Source organism: Vanellus vanellus, assembly GCF_965231255.1.
Source record: "Vanellus vanellus genome assembly, chromosome: 19".
NCBI lineage: Eukaryota > Metazoa > Chordata > Aves > Charadriiformes > Charadriidae > Vanellus > Vanellus vanellus.
This window is the reverse complement of record NC_138924.1, coordinates 3,375,517-3,395,993: the sequence shown is the minus strand read 5'-3', so window position 1 is coordinate 3,395,993 and position 20,477 is coordinate 3,375,517. Positions and strand designations below refer to the sequence as shown.

At 43.4% G+C, this 20,477-nt stretch overlaps 1 protein-coding gene across 1 annotated transcript in view; it reads right to left on the bottom strand.

Moving 5' to 3' along the window:
- The window catches only part of CASTOR2 (cytosolic arginine sensor for mTORC1 subunit 2), a 123,907-nt gene that overhangs the window by 37,393 nt on the left and 66,037 nt on the right, over positions 1-20,477 (bottom strand). The gene's annotated exons all lie outside the window — the stretch shown is intronic.

The following is a 20,477-nucleotide window of genomic DNA, read 5'->3' as shown; positions in this document are numbered from 1 at the left end:
ATGAATCCCTCTACATGGCTGTACATATCTATTGGTGGCTCGTTGATGCATGTATCCAAATGGGGGTGGGGGGAAAAGACGTCCTCAGGAATCAACAGCTGAACATACGGTCGGGCACTGTTTATCAAACAGACGACTGCAGTTGCTGTTGCAGCACTTCTGTTTCAGTCGGCAGCAAACAGCCTGTCCGCAAACAGCGCAGCCACAATGGGAGCGCGCTTGGGGGTCTTCCTGCCGGGGGGGACATGCCGGGGGGAAAGAAAAGGATGTTTAATTTAAAAGGAAGGGAGCAGTGCACAGACTGTGTGAACTTGTAAAAATCAGGTTTCACTCTGACATACTCAATGTTTGGCCAAAGAAAATCAGCTGAACTCTATAAGGACAGAACAGCACAGCCGTTCTCCATCAGGAGCTTCCTTTGTCCAGCTCCCCATCAGTCCCAGCCAGCAGGGAGGGTGGAGAACTGCTAAACCAGGGCTCCGTATGCACCTTCTGTGCTCAAGGATTAGACTGTGGCAAAGCCCAAAGCACTACTGTGCACAGGCACTACTGTGATGTGCTTAGGACACTGCAAAGAGCCTGGCAGGAGGGAGGGCAGCAAACGCTGCAGAAGGGACTCCTGGGTTTTAGCCCTGCTCTGCCACAGGTGTGAGCTCCCATCTGAGCCCAAACCACTTACCTTACCAGGCCAGTGTCCAGGAGGTGACACAGGCAAGTCGCTCAGTCTTTCCCTTGCTCCACTTGATCTCCACATCTCAGTGGACCCAAACACGCATTACTATTCCCATTCCCACCCAGCCTCTCTGCACCTGCCTTTGCAACAGCCTGACGTATCAAACCTCTCTCCTGCAAAAGCAGCACAGTTATCCCTCATCACAGGCATAGTGCACCGCTGTTCAGTGCGATGGTGTTTCAGAGCTCCTTGGTTTCTTACTTCTACGAGACTTGTGGGGAAGCATGTGCAACAGGACTGCGAAGAACCAGCTGCATGTCCAAGAGCAAGCCTCTGCAAACATGCCGCTGCTGGGTAAAAGAAAGCCAGCTTCACTGTGAAGATTGTTCCACTGTATTTAAGATAGAATTAAAACATATTTAACTCGTATAAGTGATATGTAATAAATTTAGGAATAAAATAAAAAGCCTCAGATCTGCAAAATATGAACCATTAATCAAATAGACACTCTGAAAGACTTCACTGTGAAATCTCTAGTGATTAGCTATGGGCACTCAGCCAAGGAGGCCTGCAAGCTTTGTTTCACTGACATGTATTTTTAAACTAGCTCCAGCAAAGAAGAGATCATTTGGGGCACAGAATACCAGCTTTGGGGGCTGGGACCAGTCCCCGCCAGATTATTTTGCAGAGCATCTCTTTGTATCTAAATTCTCCATCTCCAAGACTAGGATAATATTCCCTGCTCTTAATTCCTGCCTAGCTTTTACAACTAAATCTGCAGGGCACAGACCACCTCTTTCTACATTTATGTAGTATGCAATGCTACTCTGTCCCTGCTTGGTGATAAGAGCTGTGTACGTCTGTAATATACATCATGGAGACAATAAAAAAAAAAACAACAAACCAAAACAGGGTTGAAAGATCTTCAGGCATAACACAGCCAGTCTATGGCAGGGCCAGTTAGCCCTAGATCATTTCCAATTCTATTTAATGCATTATTTGAAACCACCCAGCGATAGAGAGCCTGCTGCCTCTTTAATAGCCTATTGATTAAATGTGTTGCCACAGCCCGTGACACAAACTACTAGAAGCATCTCTCAGACTGCATTAACATCCCCTGCAACTCCAGGTACGCTGAAACCTGCCTGGGCTGGGTCAGGAGAGCTGACGTTTCATCAAGCTAGTGGCCCCTGCCAACTTGCGCTGGTCGAAATATCTATTAACTTCTCTCAGTTTGCAAATTGCCCAGAATGCTACAGAGACAAGAGGTTACACAGGTAACAAACAGAATTAAGCTGACAGTTTTAAAAGATTAGTAAAGTGTTGCTTTCCATTCAAATTAGGGGGGGGGGGAAGATTACTTATAAAAAAAAGAATTTACCCCTGAGTGTTTACTCTCTCCTGAGATGCAGCAAGACATATTTGCACTACTGAAAATCCTCATCAACAGAAAAGCAAATGTTTAAAAAGAGGGAGAAAAACAGAAGAGTTTGAAAAATAATGTCAGTTAAAAGGTTTTCAGATTGGTCTGCATGAAAGGCAACGAGTAAACAGTGCTCATCTGAACTCTGCCAAAGCAATAACCTTCCGAAGGCTGCAAAAGACCCGCAGAGTGGTGGTCCGCACAGGGGCCCCGGGCAAGCAGGCTGCCTGGCATTAGTCCCACCAGAGTGTCTGAATCCAGCTGTGGCACAGCAACCCACTGCTCGGCTGAAAGCAGTCAGAAAGTTCACTTTTCTGCTCTGGTCAGAGCTATCGCTTCCCTCTCCGAAAGCGATGGTGGGTGTTTAAACTCACAGTCACTTTTGTAGCTTCTGGAGATCCTCAAGCAAACCAAGGTACAGACCCAAAGGGTGGCTATGAGGGCAGATTCCTGAGGAGGCAGCACCACTGTGGCTTGGCTTCCAGCTGCTAACCCTGCAGGACACAGCAGCTGGGGAAAGGGAAACCTGCGTAGGAAGGTGAGGTGCTAATTAAAAAAAAAAAAAAAAAGAAAGAACAGAGCAAGCAGAAAAGCAGCCATGGGTATCTTCAGCGTGCCTCACCAGCTGGGAGGGATTTGACTTAACATAGTTTGTTTTAAATGCTTGTAAATGTTTTTCATACAAGTTTTTACCGATGACTTTACTTGCAACCAACAGATCAGAGACAGTGGTACTGTGAAGGGCCCTGCACTTGTTTCAAAAAGAAGTTTCTTGCCCCCATGAGTTTACATTTCAACCTAATACAGAGAGACAATGGACGTAAGCAAAAATGCATTCTGGCTGCTTTCACAGCATGAGAAGCATTAGGAAAGTAAAGAAGATAAGTATAGACAAGAATAGTTTAAATTAATTTCTGCAGACATAATCCGAGAAGTGCGAAGTGGAACTTCTCTGTGTGTTGCAGGGAATCAAAAGCAAAAGAAAGTCCCATGACAGGGCTTAGCAGAAGCTCAGCGCAAGCTCTTGAGCAAAGAAATAAAACAGGCATCTTCATATAAACACAAGTTCTGACAGAACTGATTGAGAGAGATGATGGATGTCCCAGAGAAGGAAGCTTACAAAGTAATGCAGACTAAAACACTTCTCCACAGCTTTACCCTCTCCTCCTGAGTGGGTCAGTCTGCGGGGAGATGGGCACACAACCCTACCAGCAACCTTACGCTCAGCATCCTCTTCACCTTAGACTCTTGCCTTCAGGCTGTCCTCCCCAACTCCATTTCCAAGCGCTACCTTGACACAGCTAAACTCTAGTTTGTGAGAATTAGAATTGGACCTACCAATCTTGGGTCCTAAAAATATAACTAAAAGGACAGCTAACTTTTTCAGCTGTACTATGCCCTGTTGTTGTTGTGAAACGCCATGGGACAGCATGGTATGAAAGAAAGCATAGAAGTGAAGCGTCCTGCTGAACAAAGCCCTTGTGTCTGTGTTGGACTTGCATGACCTCTTCCTTACAGTAAACAAATTTGGACTTCTGAACCAGACACAGTCGGAGATGACTATCCGCTACCAGGACTCCCAACTGATCCTGAATATGAAAGAGCAAGAAAACCCTAAACACTGGATTGCTGCAGCACCATCTCTCTCATGTGTGGCACAGATGGCCCTTCAAACAGGTAAAAGCAATTTCTTGACCTGCTGGACTCAAGTTAATCATCAGTTATCTACTCATTTATCATTTATTAACCTTTTATAACTTCCCTGTACATGTTCCCTTAATGAAAAGGGTGATCCTTCTTCTCAGTATAGCTGGACATGATCTGCAGAGTTTCTCCATAGGGACAATTTACTCCAGATCCTGTGACAACCTGGAATTTGGGGGCTATTACCTATGCCTGGAAAGCAATACATCCATCAATGGTCAGGGAGGATGCCCCACAGCACCAGTCAGTTCCCAGTGGGACACAGTTCAACCTGCAACGATGCCGCAAATCAAGTAAAGCACTAATGCATGTGCCCAAGCCTCACAGATCTCAGTGGAGGTTAAACACCCATTTAGCACCCGGAGCTGGAAACAGTGGTTCTTTGCAGACAACTTCTCACAAACCATCATCCCGGAGCCTGCTTTACACCAGCCACTCCAGCACAGTTACTGAGGATTTATCTCACACATAAAAAATGTTGTTTAAAGTGGTGCAACATTGAGTGCTCTGAAGGTAGGAGGCTGCCAAACTGAGGTTGTCACAGACAGGGACACAATCGTATTTACCATGAAACCAATCTCTCTTCTCCTGCCATTTGCTTTATTTAGTCTCCAGCTTCCAGCAGCAGGAAGGATGCAGCTGTCTGCAGCCCCCACCTCAATCACCACCCGAGCCAGATGCCACCCCAGTGCGGGAGCTGTGGCCACTCAGGTAATGGATCTCAAAACAGTAGTCTGTGATGATGCAACTGAGTGCCTGCATCATGAAGCAGACACAGGAGGAGGTAAATTATCACAGGCAAGCTGAGTTTTGGCATCAACCCCAGGCACTTTCAGTAATAGTTAAAAACAAAATACTCAGAAAAAAAAACGGGACAAATACAAGCTTGGGCACTGAAAACTGCTGAAAAACTGCAATTGCACCAGAGTTTCATCGTGTTCTGCTCATGCTCCTGTTTTAGAGCCAGGCCATTCAGACCTGCTGCCATATGCACTGCAATTGTAGATGGCCTTTTCCACCACTACCCGGGGATGGTACGGAATGAAAGGCATCGTTTGCTGGTGAGCAAGACAGGTATCTGCTTACCATGGGTGTCCTCATAGGCAGCAGGAGGGCAGAGTGCTCTGTGTGGCCTATTTCTGCTCATCCACAAACCCAACACCCACCAGCCTGTTCCTCTTCCTTCTCCTCCCTCCTCCCACCTCCCCACCCTGGTCACCCTCACCAACAGCACTTGATCCTCATCATCGCTTCCCATTCTCCTTGTTCATACATCCATCTTGACTCTTTTTTATCTCCTCTTGTCCTCCCCACTGGTCCTGTGCCCTGTCTTCCCCCCAACACTAGGTCAATTCCCCCACCCCACCAGCCTGTCCTCATCTCCATCACTGCTGCTCTCACTCACAGATTTCTCCCCTCCAATCTCAGACTCGCTATTTATACCTTTATTCTGCTTCTTCCTCTGCATTACGTTGGTAACAGCACGGTCAGAAACCTCCCTTGCTCTGCACACCCCCGAGGGTCCCTGCTCCCCACTGCAGCACTGAGGCAGTTGATACAAAGCTGTTTTTTCTCATGCCTTATCCACAACCTGAGGGTACAGCATGCTCTGCCAGCGCTACGGACTGGGAAAAATCACAACACACTCAACATCACTTCTGACACTTTGGCTGAAAAACCTCCAGGGTGCAACAAACTGATACCTGGGCTGAATGGTTTTAATAAGGCAAAGGTACCTTCTCATGGAGACATCTCCTCTGCCAAAGCAAGAGAGGACTAGAGCTCTTCAAAGAAAAATTTGTCAATATTTTGCAGTATTTCCTTCCAAGCTGCTCCTGAGAATGGCTTAAATAAAATAAAAAAAAAAAAAAAAAAAAGAAAAATTCAGGTCCCCTGGCATAGAGAATCTCACCCCAGGTTACCAAATCTAGCAGAGAATCAGGCAAAGGCCTCAGGCATTTTAATGGAAAACACCGGGCAAAGTTAACAGAAGGCTGTACTATCAGCCCCACCTATAATAAGTTTTAAACTTTTGCTGACACAGTTCATTATCTTACCAAACAAATTGCTCCAAGTGAACTGTGACATTAGTGTATGTGATTCTCCAGTTGCTCAGGCTATTAATGTTTAAGATGTAATTAGAAGTAAGGGTAGAAAATAGCCTTTGCAGAATATTTTTCAGACCATTAGTTGAAAGAATTTTCCACACAATTTCTCTCTGGCATTTCTGAGTACAAGGGCCTTCTCTTTATCAAGTGCTCCCCACCCTGCTAAGCACTATGCGTTTTTGGTAGTCACGCCAGCCACCCACCCAACGTGTATCAGCGACTATTCCACTGCTTCACCAAACCGGAAAAGATCAGGTCAAAGTAGAGTTATATTGACAAGGAGCTGCCTTGTTTCACTTGCCTCAATGGAAAAAGGCCAAATCAATCTTACTGTCTAATCCGCGAGTCCCTCTTGGTAGCCAAATTGTTAAAGAATTGAAAAAAGAAGCTGGGTGAAAACCAATAGATTATTGCACATCTACACACTGTAGAAATTATATGTACTGTCACTATCAGAAACTGAGACTCTATCCACTAATATATAGTTCATTAAGGCAGCCCTTTCCTGTATGGGAAATTGTTCACATTGAACCTCTTCGCCTTCTGCTCACATTGGAAATATGTACCTTCTGCCCTTTATTTAAAACCTTTCTTGCCACCTTGAACCTTCTAGCTGCAATGGCTGCTTGGAAAAAAGTACTTGCCAAACTCTGTTGGTTTTTTGCTTCCTGGACCACATTACTATTATTATTTATGCTGCAGCAGAGGCTAGGAGATGTGGTCAGGGACCACAGCACAGCTGCCTTCAGTGCACTGGGGGGGAGGCGAAGGGGGGGTGGAAATCAGAAAAATTCAAAAGCATGAACAGCAGCAGATGAAAAGCAGTATCTAATTCTTTTCCTTGTCCAAATTTTCCACTAAGTGCTTTTTAAGCATCATCTTTCCCCTCTCAAAAAGGAAGCAGGCTGCACCCTACGTCAGTAGCCCAAATAATCAAAACCCAACAACAAGTGTCCCCACCTAGAACAACCCATCAAAAACATACCAAACTCAACCACAGGAATGTCTATAGAATAGGCTCTTTTTTTCATATTAAATTTCCCTTCAGAAACTTTTCAACTGCACAGAATTTTTAAAGCAGCTGAGGAAGGACTGAGAACCAGAGACAAACGCAATCTGAAATATTGCGGTGCCCATTAGAGCTGCCCTGCAGCGAGCGCTCCAGCACATGCCTTGTCCGCTGTATTAAAGAGCCTTGCTCAAAATCCAGTGTTTTGCACTGCCATCAGACCATCAACTCCCCATGTCACAAACCCCAAGTCAGACACACCTGCGTAATGAGGCTTTTATGCGAGTAAAACCTCTGCTGATGCTCTCCTCCTTCCCACCGTAAAGTGGCAGGCTCCCTCCAACTGCCTTGCCTACCTTCACTTCTTCTACAGGGCAGTACATACAGGGGTCCTGATCTTTTGGATACTTAAGCCACATTCAGCACACAATGGCTCTCTGAGCCCCAGTTTAATATGCTTAAAATTAAGCAGGTGCATCTGCCTTAAAGGTGCAGCCATTGCTCCACAAAGAGCATTGCTATTAAACCTCCTGTTCTTGAGAGTGTTTTTCTTTGGGGTTGGTGAAGTGTACTCTGCAGTTCCTTTGAAGTCCATGTTTATGAGACACAGGTTCTACTTTTGAAAGCAAACTGGTTTCAGTTTGTGGTTTCCTTTCATCCAACTGGGAGGCAATCTGAGAAGCTGGCATGGGTTGTCCTTGATTCTTGGACACATAAATACATTTCCTTGTAAAGGTACATACAAGCCACTAAAGCCAGGCACATTGTGGCATGTTGGAGTATTCATCTAGGTCAAGAATTTGTTTATACAAATTCTAAAAATGAATTTGTCTGGGGGAAAAATGATCTCTTCTCTGTTTAGAGCACGAAGAGACATGGTAAACATCCATCAGAGCAGGCACTCCTGTCTGCTGCAAACAGCACAGAGCTTGTTCAAGAGGCTGTTTTATTTTTTGTTCACTGGTTGAAATGCCAAAACGGACATCCACCAGAGGCTCATCCACATGATGACCCATATAAATCTTCACCCCACATCTCCAAAGGCTCAATTCTAACTTTTTTTTTTTTCTTAAAAAAAAAACCAACCTAATTCACCAAACCTAAAACCTGTTGGTGTCACTGAGGATTTCAGCTGTACAACAGCAGTACTCAGAGATTAGGACACCACCTGCCATCTAGCTCCTGAGGATAACCTCCTGTTGGACCACCCTCAGTTACGGATGGTCATGTCTGCGTGTGAGCTGCCTATTTAACTCACCAACTAAAGAAAACCTTGGTTTGGTCCTGGACTGCTGAGATCTGGCAGACACTCTTACTAGATATATTAAAGCTTGACAATCCAATATACTTTTTGGTTTTAAGCTAGAGTTTAAGGACAAGTTTCTGAAATAGAACAGCTAAGAATGCTTTCACTTAATCCCCTTCTACATCCCTGAATATATACATATACAAATATAGGTATATATACATACATACACACAGACATTATACATATATATAAATTGGCAACTCTTAATTACACAAGTTCAGCTCAAAGTGTTTCAGTAAATAAACATCTTCCAACTGTGAAATAAATACCTCGCAGACAGTTACTTCAGCAGGACTCCAGAGATTACCATTTATTTAGCGCTTACAACCTGCTCAGCAATGTGCAAGATACAAAGATAAAGAAATCAGGTTGTTGGAGACCCTCCAAGGGCACAGCAGCCACAAGCCCAGTGCTGCTGACACCTCTGGTCCTTGACGACTTGCTTCTCATGTCTTATGAAACTCTTCGATTTCATATACTCCAAAACCAACTCAAACAATAAATGCAGACTGTGTCTATGGAGATACGGTTCATTCCAACTTCAAAAATGCAATAAATGTGGAAGTAGGGAAGTTGGAACTGAAGAGGGATCAATAAGTCTTGTAAAATAAACATGCGAATGTTTTGGTAGAACATTGCGATGTAAATCCCAGAAAGAACAAACCCAAAAGAAAATGGACAAAACTCATGCAAAGCAAAACTGGGGACGTTTACCACTTTTTGCCTAGATTGTATGCAGAAAGCTTGGAGAGGTATTGTGGAAGAAAATAAACTTGATTTTTTATGCTACTCTGAAGGAAGTTAACCACTGCAAATCATATTTTACACCTAAAGTAGGTTCCTAGAGCCAGGGTTTTTATGTGATTCAAATGGATATGTATATTCAGAGAGGGAGGGGAAGGGGAAAAAGAGAGAGGGAGGTATGAACCTGAATATATTGTGACTCTTTCCATTTGTCTTCTGAGGATGAAGTGTTTGTATTTTAGAATTTTATTCTTCTCTATCATGAGAAAATAAACTGGATTTTTTCTGTTTTTTAAAAAAATTACTACATAAAAGAACTATATTACATAGTTCTCAGAGATGGGATTTTAAGGGAAGATATATTGTGAAACAGCTTATCAAAAGGCAGAATTTGTCTTACAAGCTTTCTCGCTACTTCCCTAGTAGAATGGAATGAAAGCGAAGATCGTCTGATGGACTGTCAAGAAAATTAGCAATAAACAGGCAGTTCTCAATGGAGGATTTCTCTTTTGCAGGATAAACCAGCAAGGGCCCCTGACAGGACCTATGTTATTTTACATATTTATTAAGGTTCTGTTCATCCCCTTTCCTAAGAGTCTTGGGGACGCTGTGGATAGTTCTTAGAGAAACATCAAGTCAGTGTTCAAAGACCTTTAAGAACTGTTGGGAGGGGAATTGTGAATAAGACAACAGACATCATTATGCTACAGTACAAACCAACAATGCCTGAAACCTGATGAAATTATCCAAGAGCAGGTTTAGAAGATCTGGAGTACCAATTCATACAGAGCACACACTGCTGCGCTTGCTGACGCAGGATGTCGTGGAGACAAAGAATGATGAGGCTTCATAAGGGGTTTAGACAACTTTGCTGTGGATTGGTATACTGTTAACTATTAAATATGGTAATATGGATTCAACCTGTAATTTAGGAATCCCTCCGTTGTTGATTGCTGGGGAAATGTAGTGAGGAAGGAGGTACAGAAACTTTCTTGCTCGTCTTCTACCCTTGCAGATCTTACACAAAGGACAACCCATGGGCACTGTTCATGTAGCCACAAGCCAATCTGAGCTGACATCTCCATTTTTTTTCAAACAGATCAGTGTCTCAACAGAACTGGGTAAGTTCAGATCAATGCAGACAATAAGTTTTCATTGTTATTATACACTGAAGTTGATGCAGTAATCTCTCTTTCATTGTATTACTGCGTCTGAGCAGGATATCAGTCACCTAAAAGCAAACAGATATACAGAATCCATACCAGAAACCTTCAAAAGAGCCCTCTGGTCAGTGGTACAGGACACAGAGACTGCTCAATTGAAAGGCACTGGTAAACTCTGATTGCAGAATAGCAAACACCTAATTAAGGTTGCAAGACTTTTAAGTAGGCATCTGAAATAACTGGAACTGCAATTTTGCATTGTGGTTATAGAAACAGGACCTTAAAGGATGAGCTTAAATCTTTGCAATGCTGAAGACTTGGTATGGAAATTGTCAGAACCGTGAGCTCTGGAAAGGAATTAAAATACAAAGTAAAACAGTGAAAAAGAAAAAAAAAATATTTTAGATTCAAGCCTTCAAGGGAAGTCTAAGAATTAAAGGAGGGGAAGGACTCCTGAACAACCTCTCTCTGCTGTCAGAGAAGGGAATTCAGAAATCATCAATTTGCACAGCCCAATGCATAAAGCTTCCATAAGCACAAATCATGAGTCAGGATCTAATTAACATAACCTGATGCTAACACCCTTTCCAAATTGAATAAATGATTTGGAAGAATGGTTGACTTGTATGTTTATTTCTATCACTGCCTGATTGTGTACTAAGTGCATGAGCCATAAAAGCAACATATGGGCAACTCCGCAGTGTAATATAAGCCCCAAGAAGCCACAACCCTCAAGTACAGGTAAATCTCATGTGCTTTCTTGTTGCCTGCCTGTCTCTAAAACGCTCTGCAGCCTCAGCTGTGCAAGGCCTGTTAGTCTTGCTGTGCTGATAAAACATATTTCTGGAAGGTGGTTACAGCTGAAAGACAGATTTACTGATGACACAGTCCAAAAAGATGAGAAGCGTTTTAACCACAGGGGCAGGAGAGCGGGCATGCCTTTAGCATTATGCACTGAGTATCACAAGATAGACACGTCTCTGCCAAGGGAAGCTGGAAATGCAACTCACTCGACTCTCTCATCTGTAAGCTGCACACAAAATATTAGTGCCATGGTCAAATAAAACATTCTACCATTTTAGGCACATTGCCTAATTAGAGGCCATTGTTATCGGAGAACACTGTTTTTGCAGCTGTCAGGAAATTAAATAACCCAAGGGTAACTTGGAATTAAATGAAGCTGTACAAACACACAGCCCAGCTCTGAAATCCTGACTCTGACAAGTAGCTCCTCTGCTTTCCAAGGGACTAAACATCTAACTAGGGCATGCAACTATCCTTTTCTATCAAGCCACAGGATAACACAACACCGGTCTTTGAGTGGCTCATGCGGTAGTCCTTTAGAGACTGGGAACTTGCAAATCCATATGTATGCACAGGCACTGCCTTTGCTCCACTTAAATAATCAGCACCTCCTGAGGAAAGACCTTCAGTACAAGTGTCCACTAAGAGAGCAATCAAAGACTGATAAAAGCAAATGCTTATACAGAAACCCTTGCTTTTGTCTCATTTTCAATCAATTACTTCTCCTCTTGCAGTCCTTGTAACTTCCAGCTTCTGACAGCAATCTAAAACCTAAGCTGGTTATACTCTTACAGTGACTTTTTAAAAAGTAAAAAAAAAAAGGAGTGCTTTCCCAATGAGATTGGCACAGTCATGAAATGTACAGAAATATCCATTTAGAAAATATGTTTATGGTGGCCTCCTTCCTTAGCTTCCTACTTGTGATTTCTGCTGTGAGAAACAAAACCCTCAAACTAATAGCGATAGCCTGAGTCTAATAGTAAGGAAGCAAGTTCTTGCCAGGCCAGACACTGATTTAGCAATAAATGGCACGGCACAAGAAAGTCAAGTCATAATGCAGTTGTTAGAATGCGATAGCACACTTCCACCTGGCTATGAGCACAGAGGGGTAGGTGACTCACTACAGACTATTAGGAGGATCACTAGAAAACCATGGCTCTACAGTAGTGTCTTAGAACAGATATTCAAGTCTTTTGAATACAGTGTGGAAAATGAAGTCTGACTGAAGTGCAGACAGGCGGATGGCAATTTGGGCTTGCAGTTAGGGCAAAAACTGATCTGTCCCACAAAGTGCGTATGTGACTTGAAACAAGTCATTCGGTCTTCTTTTTATCAGTTTCCTCATACATGGGAGAAAAAAAAATTAATTCTTAGCTCACAGGGGTATCATAAGACAGGAAGTATGAATACACTCCAAAAACAAAGAATCATTATTATGTTTGGCTAAAGATGTGGAACACGGTAAGGTAGATTCCAAAAATAATCACTATGTCCACTCTCACTGGAGAGCCGGGTTAGGAAGACAAATCCAGGTTAGGCTCCAGTCTGCTCTCAGGAAATCAGACTGTTCTCTTCCTTCCTTTTCACAAGATAACGCACCACTAATAATGAGCGAAACTGGAAAATCAAAACCAGATCCAAGCTCCATAAGCTGGTGTTCGCTCATGAGAAGAAAGAGCAGAAATTGGCTTTTTTTTTTTTTCCCCCGTGATAAACAATGGAGATTAAAAGTTTGGCTCAAGATGTGTTCAGAACATGGATGTGGGTGTATCTGTCCTGCACAGGATTGCCTCCTGAGGGCACTGACTTTGATGCCCTCTCTGTGTCATGATCAAGAGCTGGGTCCTTCCCAACCTGTCGACCATGGCTTTTTGTTCCCAGCTAGGAAAGCATTGCTCACGGCCAGCCTCTCCTCACCCACTTGCTGCTTCATGAGCGAATGGGCTCTGCAGTCCGAAAGAACTGAGGATTTTGTCTCTGGTAATCAGGGGACAAGAACTGCAGAAATCAGCAGATTCCCCACTTCCTGACAAAACTTTCCCTGTGTTTCAAAAACTCTTGGCAAGGGCTTTGCTCGCAGAATCTGCCAGCCAGAGGGTGGGAAGGACCTAGCCCAGACAGTTGAAGGCAACGCTGATGGCTCAGGTTACTGCCGGCAAGGGGACACAGACCACGTGTTTCACTGAAAAACGAAAACCACAGAAATAAAAGATCAAAAAAAAGAAGTTGATGCAGTTGGACTCACATTTCCAATTCCTTCTGTATTTTCAAACAAAATAGCACACGGAATCCTTTTTTTTTCCCTTCTTTTTTTGAAAATCACATTTCAGACAATATTTCACTGGACTGACAGAACAGAGCAAATAATCACCTTTCAAACAAGACTTGAAGATGAAGCCACTAAATTCCTAACTGTTGTATGACTGTAACCTTGAGGTTGTGAGACTTAATCCTGTGCAAGATTAAATACTAAGATAGGAGATTTTAAAAAGATTACGCAACTTTTCTCATAAAAGGGTATTTTTTCCACCATAATCTCCAATCTGTTCCGCTGTAGAGATGATTTATTCAGTAGGTCTGCAAGTGTATCCATTGTAAAAGTGATCCTGTGGGACAGAAGCTACCTCAATTATTATTTATCATGGCCCTTGCCTGTTACATTATCAAAGCATTTCCACATGTTTACTAATTAATCTTTATAAGCCTGTTATGAGGTGATTTAATAGGATTATCCCTATTTTTCAGATGAGGAAACTGAGACACAATGAGAGACTTGTCCAAGGTCAAACAGAAAATCCGGCAGGAGACCTGGGAACTTCATCACGCTGCTCTGACTCCCTGTCCCTTCACCTTGCGACTGCAGCAGCAAACCTACTCACTCGAGAAAGGCTCGTTTGCCCAACAGGCAGCCCCTCCACAAACCCAAAAGAGACTTTCTGTGATTGTCAGGCCAAAAGCCCGAAGATGGTGGTTGGCCAACATGTCACCATCAGCTTAATACTGCTCACAAAGGAAAGAACATCCCCTCTTTGTTTTAATTGCACAAGAATTAGCTCAAAGCATCAAGTCTCTCCTCATTCCTCTCAAAAGAGAACTGTTAGTTTGGAGTCAAACACATGTGTCACTTTGCATTCCAGAGTTAGGCACAAGGAATTAAACTGATTCTAATAAAACCCAAACAACCAGACACATTGCACTGGGATTATGAGAGCTACCCTTGATCCATCATTAGCTCCGGAGACTTTGTACCAAGGCTGGCAGAAAGCTGCAAAAGATTGATCGCTGCACCAGAAGAAAATAAAAGTTGATGAAGTTTTAGGGCACAAAACCTTGCCACCTCTGCCCGAGAGCCTCTGTCTAGGTACAGACAGGATGCAAGTTTGTTTGGCTTTCCCTCCTCCCTTGACGATCCTCCAAGCTTGCCAAGGACAGAAATTTTCTCACCTTGATGAATGACTGCTGGTCCTTGGGAAACTTGCGGCTCGGAGGCCTCCATCTGCTGCACCAAAGAGAAAAATCTGGTAAATCTGCTCCGAGACCAACCCTAGGGAGTGCCGCGTGCTGGCATTTTGCAAGGGATTACCATGAAAGAAATGTTTTCTCTGTTTGCAGGTGATGACAGCCTGTTTTTTTCTGAAGGTTATTGTAGTCTCACCATTTCCAGACTAAGGTCATAGCATTTATGAGATGCCAAGGTGGAGGAAATCCACTTCCTTGTCAGGTCACGAACTTGAGAAGAGTATGGTTTTAAATTTAAAGTAGGTTCACAACTAAGCAAAGTTTAGGAACTGAGGGTTGAATGCTTTCAGCCTTGAGAAAAGGGGTTAATTTCTCTGCTGTGACACTGATCCCTCTGCTCTCCCTGTGCTTCAGTTCTCGACATGTGATGGGGGTAACAGCACTTCCTCATCTCTCAAAGGGTGCTCCATATAAAATTCACTTAAAAAGCAGAGAAAGATCATAAATTACAAGTCCTACTAGCACTTACAATATACAAATGCTTCAAAAAGTATATTCAGCCTTGTCCCTTCCACCATGGGGTGTACCGTTTGCCACGCTGGCGGACTGTGGATAGCTAGAGATAATGGGCAAACAACAAAAGCCACAAAATCCCCCTGAGTCCTGCCTAACCCCCCCCCTCCAAACAAACCCAAATCCACCAATCCTGCAGATGGTCAAATGCTGTCTACTAAAACAAATAAGCAGGGCTGCTGATACTTCTCCGTTGAGCTGCATCTTACTTTTAGAGACCAACCTAAAATTTCAGTGAATCATTCCATCATTTCAGCCAGAAAAGCTTTTTTAGGTCCTGCATTTATGAGAGCGGGTTGAAAAGAGTGAGCCATGGTATCTATCTGCTCATCTATCTCAGACTTTGGAAAGTGCTAGGAAGCAGCCAAGACATAATAAATTTAAAGAAGGAAATCATGGCCAGTCAAGTGGTTCAGGAAGAGATGTCTGGGCTTTCTCACTACAAGCTGCGAAACAAAAATAGATATTGATACACACCCATCTGCTGAAGGAAACAATGAAAAATATGTATTATCTATGCAGAATTTCTTTAAATAGGAGTAAGCAGAGAAACTGGACCAAAAGACTTTATGTGGCAGGTTACAAACATAAGGAATAATACATGCTATCAAGATTTGCAAACCCACTCACATATGAGCTCTAAGGAGAGGCTAAAGTGCTCCTTTCCCCACGTGACACAAACCAGACCTTGGAATACTACATATTTCTCATCCTTCCCTTCCTTCCCCCAAAAGCTTTAACTACCTAACCCTACCGCCCGTCGGGAGAGGGCAGAAATCCCATGTAATCACAGCCCCCTAACATGTTTACTGATCTATACCAGCATATATGCACTGCAGGAAAAAGCTTCCCAACCAAGCACATATTTCTAATTATCCAGTAGTCAAATCCCCATGTTTTTAATTTGAATTTAGGTCATTAATACTACATTACTTAAAAAAACCTGAAAACCACAAACAGCGTAGTCTGCCCAATACAGAGATCCAAAGGAGAGCGATTGTGAACGTGTTTAATAGACAAAAACATCTTCTGCCTAGCAACCAGCAGGCTCTCCTGGCGGTCCAGGGGAAGGAATTCAGCACTATAAATGTCAGCAAGCAAATTAGGCTACCGTGCCTGAGATACAAAGGCCTAGTCACTGGGCAATAAAAAATTAAAGGAGAAATAGTTATAGAAGAAATATTAAAAAAAACCCAGATGCATCTATTAGCTTGCTTCCCCCTGTATCTTTAAATAAAGTTACAGATTGCTCCCAGCTAGATGGGTTCTGTGCTTGCACTTATTTATAAGCTGATTTCTTGCCCATTTTATATACAGGATGAGAGAGAGGACACAAAGCAATTTACCATTTTGATGTTATTGTAAAAGGGACTCAATGTGGTACTAAAGCAGATGATGGTCCTGAATCCAAGGTCAGATAGGGAACAGGTTGTCTGAGGATGATGGTTATCAAAAAAAGCACTGCCAGCAGAAGGGCTTTTTTTCTTTTTATCCTTTCTTTTTATTAGAATGAGGTCAACATTTTATGAATTCTGACAAAATCTCTCTGCGACTCTAACTAGTTGAGATTTTTCAAATAGTTCCATTATTCTTAATGTACTGGGCAATTTATTGTGAGGTATGAACTGAGATTAGGAGCCTCCTCATTCTGGAAACTCTGTAAACACATGGATTTTTGCCTTAGAGAAGATGCTAGCTGTATCAGGCAGCCAAAGAAGGTTAAAGGAAGGACTGCCACCTCCATCTTGCAGCTGAACCTCAGTGTGGGGAGACCGAGAGTCTTGCTCTATGTTCACACAGACATCTGCACCGAAGGAGGAGATGTTTCCCACCACTACTTCAGTACTGAATTCAAATTGCCTTTCCTCCCTGGTTCAAACCTCTCTGGTTGCAACGTCAGCAGCTGCTTCCTGGTGCACATAGAGCATGGCTATCTCCAGGTCTGCTGGCATCCGCTTTCCTTTCAGTGCGTAAAAGGTAAAACCTCTGATGAATACAGACTACTGGGGGACCAGTGAGATCACAGGCTAAAAGCTCTGCTGGTGCAAGCTGGTGCATCTGCCCAGGGATGGAGGGAGTCTGTCCTTGGTGCCCTCTGAAAAAGGGACAAACTACGCAGAGAGCACAGGGGCTATGGTATATCTGCACCACACACAGGCAGCTCCTGCTTTCAGCCAAACCTTGGGAAAAAAACAAACCGAACTCAAACAAATATTGCTATATTTCAGGGAGCAGCAACCACTCAACTTTTCTGCCACGTGCTGGCTGTACAGCAGGTGATAAATGCAAGGATTTCACATGGCTGTCCAAGCACCCCAGTAGCTGAGACACTTGTCTTCACGCAGGAGGGCCCATGGCCAAACTCCTTCTGCTAATTCATCTCAGTATCAGCCAGGAAAAGAGCTTTCCATGCGCTGTCCCTCTGTGCTATTTGCTGAATAAAATTCTTCCTTATTAATAGGCCAAAGCCCAAGAAACGGCCACTGGAACAAACAAGGTTCTGTGCAGATATAATCCCCACCTCACCACTGGGGAATTAAAGCAAAGAATTAGCCTGTAGCCGTTCCCTTCCAGCACGATGAATGCTTAAGCAGGTTATGGCTTTGCACTGCAGACGTTTTCTGGGGAGAGGAAATAATGACTTCTTTACCAGCCCAACTCACTTGCTACTCTCAGGGAAACGAGCCTGAGGATTATTTTCTGACAAAACAGTTAAGAACGATTACTGCATGTCAGTATGTTTGAAGTGTTAACCTCGAGGATTGCTGAAAGTGCCAGCATTTCTCCAGCTTATTCTTTTCCCTTCAGTGCTGTTTGTGATACAAAGGGGAAGGGGCCTGGCTAACTTGAGAGATGCAGCTAACAGGACAGTCTTTTCACTGCTGCTGCTGCAGCAAAAAATTCGTATAGGTGCCTGAGAAAGAAAGGTCCTAATTTTCTACACAGAAAAGCCTGCCCTTCAGAGACTTCCGTCTAGTTTGTTTAGCACTGGAAGAACAACAGTTACCTGAAGAGGGGAAAAAAAAAAATAGTCACTTCTTGCTGCTGCACTTGCTACCTGAACTGCTCACTTAAGGTGAAAATTTACCCTGTTATTCTTGAGCTGAACCTAGCACTTGGCTAGTCGGGTCAAGAAGCAGCTGATCCACTTGAGGCAGACATGACTGGTGGTTTTGCAAGAAGGTGGGATGCTGCGCTTCTTACAGATGTTAATCCTGTTCAAGTCCATGGGCTGATTACAAGCTACACAAAGGCCAAGCAAGATTCCCCCTCCCAAGACATTTATAGCAAAACTGTGAGGGGAAGCAGGGAGTTAAGCAGAGCCCTTTCACTGTTGCAAGGCATCCTAGATGACAGATCCTCAATTCCTCCAGCCTGTGAAAAACTTACGGCATATGGAAATGAGGAGCAGAGATAGAGCAACAGTGGACACTGCGGTCAGGGCTAACCCTGAGAGGAAGCTTTGGATGTGGTGGTGACAATTCAGAAAGAACATGGGCTGGACACAAACTCAAAGGGCACGGTTAGGAAAGTGAGCAGGATGCAGAGCATGCAAGTCTTGCCAGCAGATCATCACTTACTAGGAAAGAAAAGCTGATAAAGGTGCCAGCTCTGTGGCACTACTACACATGTTGGGTTTTGCACCTGGCTTCCATGCCTTGCCTTAGTAGATGTTGGCCTTAGCGTGCTCCTTCCTTCCCCTGCGTGGCCTGGAGGACGATCTTTTCTCCTGCAAAGCTCTGCTTTAACACCCCAACTGCATGTGGTATATTTGAAAAAAAAAAAAAAAAAAAAAAAAAGGGGATATTATATGCTGCCAAAACTATAGCCCAACGGAAGCTACACGGGTACTGTTAACTATCAGCAGTAAATACATGTGCATATGAGAGCCAAGGTAACAAAGTCAAAAGGGTGCAAGTAAAGACGACTGCTGGTTTGAAGTGCAGCAACACTGTCTGGTTCACAGAGATAACCTGGTGCACTAGTGGGACACACTGGTCTGGCTAGACCTGGGATTTGCTCCAAGTACAACGCAGTGGCACACACAGTGCAACACAATCTCCCAGTACTGATGAGCAAAACCCCTGCTTGAGCTTACCTTTCTTTCAAGCTGGAATAATTTTCAGAGAGATTAATAGCAGTGTGGCTGCTAGAGGCTGTACGGGGTGGTTGCAAGCCAAACTTGCCACCAGTGATTGAATTGAGGAATCTGCCTTGTGCCAACTGGGCAGACAAAGGAGTACCACAGATATCGCAGACACAGATGTGATGCTGGAGATGAGCATGCCCCTCGCATGGCAAATCTGCAGGGACAGCACGGTTCAGTGATGCAGACTCCCTCCTCAGAATGAGAATCTCTGGGTTTCTTGCTCAGCCACATGCTGTGGCCCTTGGGAGAAAAATTCTTCTCTTCCTTTGGTGACTTCTGTCTTAAAATGAAGCTCTCAGAGGGAGGCTTTGCATCCTACTGTTATGGTGAAACCAAATTTGAATCGATTTCCCCCAAATACCACCAATCATAAAAAAGCTGATACTACTAATAGCAGTAATAAAATTTCCATGAATGTACCCCCTGAAAAAATGCAACAAGGGATATTCTGGCAGAAGAATTGTATGTCACCTCCTCTTTTGGGAACAAAAGCAGAACACGTGACATACACTTTCAATCAAACCACACAACTCCCAAATTACAAATGGCAATAGCTGTAAAGATCCAGTCACCAATTCTCAACCTAGTGATTATTTTATGAAAATGTTTAGCCACCATTGTAGTGTTCTAAAATGTAATAATTTATTCTATTATATGTTTATGAGTACTTCTGAAACTGAAAGGGGAATAATTCAGCAATGCTACTGATTATAAAACTTTGACTCTGTACTAAATAAAGACAGTATAGTTTCTAATTTTCTCCTTAGGGTTTGGATATTAAAAAAACCATTGAGTATTACAGTGTCCTAAGTAGCTACCCGACAGTTAATTCCTATTCAGGAATGAAATCCTCTTTTTTCATGTTTTAATGAATTTTCTCCAAACTGGTAAAATGTGTAGACTTTTAATTCCAACCACAGAAAGCAGGGATTGAACAAAAATAATAATAGCTGCACAACACTTCCTCATTCCATCACCTCAATAACACTGCTACAAACAAAACCTCCCCACACGATAAATGTTATTACAAACTATTTCCATCCACAAAGCCAAACCATTCTCTCCATAGCACTCGCCCAACGCCAAGCATCTGCAGCTCCCAAGCACATGCCAACCACCTTCTTTGACACACAGCCAACTCCACCTTTGACACGGGCAGAGAGAGACCTTCAGCCACCATGGGCAAAGATGGCACATTTATTATGGAGAGAGCTAGGTGTAAGAAAGGGGGACAAATCACAGCTTTCAGTGATGAGCCCAAGGAGCCAATTTGCAGCTCCACAGCACTGTGCTGGTTGTGGGGATGATACAAACTACTCATCTCCTTTTAAAGAGAGGTTGGATGAACAAGCTGGAGA